This window comes from Octopus sinensis, linkage group LG13 (assembly GCF_006345805.1).
Source record: "Octopus sinensis linkage group LG13, ASM634580v1, whole genome shotgun sequence".
In the NCBI taxonomy this organism is placed as follows: Eukaryota; Metazoa; Mollusca; class Cephalopoda; order Octopoda; family Octopodidae; genus Octopus; species Octopus sinensis.
Genome location: NC_043009.1, coordinates 24,416,834 through 24,421,833, shown reverse-complemented (window position 1 = coordinate 24,421,833; position 5,000 = coordinate 24,416,834).

The following is a 5,000-nucleotide window of genomic DNA, read 5'->3' as shown; positions in this document are numbered from 1 at the left end:
TTGTAAAAACTGGTACTTATTCTATCGGCCTCTTTTGTCCATCCACTAAAATGCAACACACACACACACACACACATGCATATTCATGTGGTAGGTACGTAAACTAATCTGAAGAAACATATATATTGAAACATATGTATTTATTTGTGTAAATAGGTGACTCGATTATTTCTACTACTATTGTGATAGGTCACTTACCTATTACATTTTAGAGCTGTTGTTGTTTCCGCAACTATTTTGTCTACGATTGCATTCATAATCTCCATCTTTGATATGTGTTCTGCTTATGAATTTCGCTTCTTTCTTTGCAATAGTTTTTTTAGTATTTTTTTTTTTGTTTTGATCTCTTTCGTTTGAGTGTCCTTATTTATGTTTCTGATTTTATTTTGGATGTATCAATGTTTCGAGAGATATAAAATAATCTCTGTCTGTCTGTCTATCTGTCTGTCTGACTGTCTGTCTGTCTGTCTGTCTGTCTCTCTCACTCTCTCTCTGTATATATATATATATATATATATATATATATATATATTATATATATATATATATATACCTATCTATCTATCCATCTAACTAACTGCCTAGCCGCCTGCCTGTCGGTATGTCCTTTTGTCTACCTATCTATCTATCCTTCTCTCTCTGTCTATTTCCTCTCCGTCTCTTACTCGCTATCAATCTATCTATCTATCTATCTATCTATCTCTCTATCTATAAATTTGTCTATATATAGATATATAAAGATAAAGCTATGCATGTATATTTCTCGTAATATATATTTATGTATGCATATACAGGTATATCTACATATATACATATACATGTGTCTATATATATATATACATATATATACATATATATATATGTATACTTTTATACATATATATATATGTATATATATACGTATGCATACATATATTGTTTACGTATTTACGCGTGTGTGTGTACGTCTTGTACAAAATATAAACGAAATGTCTTCTACATCAATGATAACCTACCTTCGAGTGGTTAAAACATTATGAGACACTATATAGATTCATTCAAACCGCTTCTACTCAAGTCCCATCGAGCTGATATGTCCAATATCCATATGCCTGATGCAGCTTTCATATTGTTTGATTGATTTTCGTGTTATTGCAGTAGTTGATATTATTTTCGAACTGAAATCAATGAAAGAGTTATTGAGATACTAGAGTGCTTTGAAATAATTGTCGCTATTGTTGATTTTGTTGTTGCTATCGTCATCGTGACTATTGTTTTATGATGTTGGCGTGGTTTCGTCTAGAATTTTATTTGTGATGCACTTAAAGTTTTTGGCAAAATATTTTAGCTGTCTCTGAATATGCTTCTTCATGAGCGAGCATACATGCACATACATATATATTTATTGGTAAGGCATGAAAAGTCCGAAATCATGTGACCTGTTCGTCCAGTCTGTGATGGCGGCTGATTATCTCCCGCCAGCGATATAAACACTAGTGGTTATGTACATCACATATCTGTACGAAAGGTTTTGTCATTGTAGATATCGCACTGTTCCGTGTTCCAACGCAACATCCACTTATACATGTGGATAAATATCACATTTATATATATATATATATATATGATAATATGATATGAGAGAATATTATTCCAAACTTACAGGAGAAAATTCAATTTAGAAATACTAAATCAAATTTCACAAATATAATATATTTATAAATAAATTAGAAAAAAGTACTTTTTATCAATTCAATTATGAAAAACTAAATTATACCATTTAGAAAAATTACATATTATAGAAAGATTAAATATAAGATAAAACATATAACGATGATTAAATAATGTGCAAAATAATAAATAAAACGTATATATTTGGTGTATATATATATATATATATATATATATATATAAAATTATTTATTGTTCTTTAATTGATAAGATCAACAAAAACGAAGTTCTCCATCAAGTCAAAGATAAATGTCATTTAATATATATACACTTTGTAAATTCGAGGTACTGTTAGTTTCATGCTGTGGAAACACTAGAAATGGCAAGCTTATTTATAGAGCCTTGTGTTTCCCAGCAATCTTTCAGACTCAAATATACAACATGGAATGTCTTCTATGACAGAACGAGAACGGATCCTGGCTTTTGAAAAAAAGAAAAAAAATCCAACAAGAAAGGGCGCTGGTCTATGAGAAAACACGAGATAAGACGTGAGTAAGATAAATCTAATAAGTGTAATGAGAAAGTTCAAAATGCGGAATGGGAAAAGAGGAAAAGAAGAACAGAAAGAAAAATATATCAAGTTTTGCGTCGTTTTGTTCCGTGAAATCAGAATCCAGCATCCAAAGTAAGTCTCCTTTGAATGAACAAAAGAAGCAACTACTATTTTTCCTTTTGCTTTCGATTTTTTATTGTATTCAACGAACAGCAGCCTTTTCTCAAGAAAAGACCGGCCAAGGGTTGTATATTTCAATATGAAAGATTGCTATGAAACACTGGGCATGATATATAATCTTTGCTAGTTGCATGTGTTTTCACAGTATGAAATTACTATTAGCTCGGACTTATATACTGTGTATATGAAATCGTAGTACACACACATATACATACAAACAGACAAGACTTAAAATAATGATCATTACATACAATCCCTTTATTATTGCAGGTTTGGCTTACAGCTGTTTCTATTCATCATTATAGATAGGTTTACGCAATTAGTCTCTTGAACAATTGAGCTAAATTAAAAGACCTAAGAAAATTTATGATACCTTCGTCAGAGCCATTGCTGGAACCAACAAACAGAGCACTTGTTCTATATATAAATATGTATATATGTATACATGTATAGAGATGTGTAATATATATCTAACTAGGAATATGTACTTGAAATATATGGAAGATTCAAAGTACTGCGTTACCAACACATGAAACTGAATGAAATGCAGACAGAATACTCTGGCTCAGAATGGATTGTAATCGCTGAATCGAAATCAGTGCTGACCTGGGCATTGATATGCGTAATAGTGTATGCTTCCATTTGCGCTTAAGTAAGGTGGCAATAGCAAGCACGCGGATAGCCAAATGGATCCTTAGAATAGTAAGAAAGAGAAAAGTACAAAACTACAAACCATGAACGTCGTCTGGAGGATATTTTTCATCAACCAGTTAGACTACTGCTGCCGAATATGGCCACCACGCAGTGTAAAATTAACGGTGAAGCTCGAAGCAATCCAGCGAAGCTACACACAGATCAATGTGACATGTCAGCTACTGGAAAAGGCTGAATAGTTAAGACGCTCCTTCCTAGAACGAAGGCGACAAAAATATGCAGTGATATGCATCTGGAAAATCCTGGTAGAACCAGCCATTGGCACTGAAATACTGAAGCAGCAGTCTAGGGTACCAGTGCGTGGTGGCAAACATCTCAACATTACCATCAGAATGCAGGATCAGATGCTGCAACAGCTTGGGTTAGAAGGTCACGCAGCTCAACAGTATCCTAAAAAAATAAAAAAAACTTGAGTCTTACACATGGTAGATGTTCGTGTCTTCAAAACAAAACTCGATTCCTGTCAAGAGTTCTCAATGAACCTATCGTGCTGCAGGAAATGCAGTTGAGGGCAGCAACCTCAAACACATTGAAGAGGAGGCTGCATATAGGGAAAGTATAACTAAGCTTGCGGCGGCGCCCCATCATTGCCGCAGCTCACGAGTTGAGAGAATTAACAGAATGATGTGTGTGTGTGCGTGTGTATGTGTACATACTCACATGCACACACACACGAAGAGAGTTGCAGAGGGAACGAGTACGAGAAAGGTAGGGTTGAGACAGGAGTGATCATCTAGTTGTAGGTAATTCTAATAATGATTTTTACAAATTCAGTGAAATTCCATTTTATCAATTCATTAAATTCTTATCATATAAATATTTGATAAACCTTCCAGTGGCAAAATACTTAATGCAAATCCCATCATCAAACGCGCGAATTTTTGCTCATACGTATCTTCTTGATTTATTAAATAACATCACGATTTAACAAATGACCGTTCTGATAGTTCGTATATTGGTGCAGTTCTGCATTTATGCATAAGCACGGTGGTGTGGATAGAAGCATGTATGACTGCGTGGTAAATAATATTACCTTGCAACTATGTGGATTCGAGTTCAATACCACTGAACAAATGCGTGCAGTATAGTTCCATCATGTAACGTTCATCTTAGACAGTGTCGCCTAGCGTGAGTCGTGCCTCCTTGTGGCCGTTTATCTTTTGCAATACCTTCAATTATATATATTTGCAAAAAAAAAAGTTCATTTTTGACAATATATATTGTAAAAAGATTGTAGCCTAGTTTTGTTGCATTTTCTCTCAGCATAATAATAGCGCTGTGCTCATACAAAATGCATTTATATTAATGGCAGCATTAATAGAAAGTGATTTCATAATGTATTATGAAGTATGTTTTACGCCATTTTGTTGTGACGTTTACATATTTTAATGACCATAACCTAAAATAACCGAGGAATTTCTCGTCAAATTATTAAATATATTGATTTATTAGGTAAGCAGAGCAAAGTTTCTTAGGATTATAAGTTATATGGATGAAATCTTTCGACGTTTGTTTATCCCTCAAGGCCTCGGAATCTTTAATAGAGTTCAAGTAAGTGCAACTGGGAATCACATTTTCTTCGTGGACAAGGTTCACTGGGTGTTTATATTTCATGACCGGTTTCATTCTCATTGATAGATGTGTTTCTTTATAGCTTGGTAGAAAAAATGTATTACAATTTTGATGGGACGAAGATAAAAGTATGTGCATTAAGTAATAACAATGAGAAAAGTGTGCTATTCACATTAAGATAGAGAGTAAAATGCTGAAAATTTATAAACGCACACAAACACACACACACACACACACGCACGCACGCACACACACACATACACGTATATGTATATAGATATATGCATATATATATGTATATATGCATACATGATATTATACATACATATAT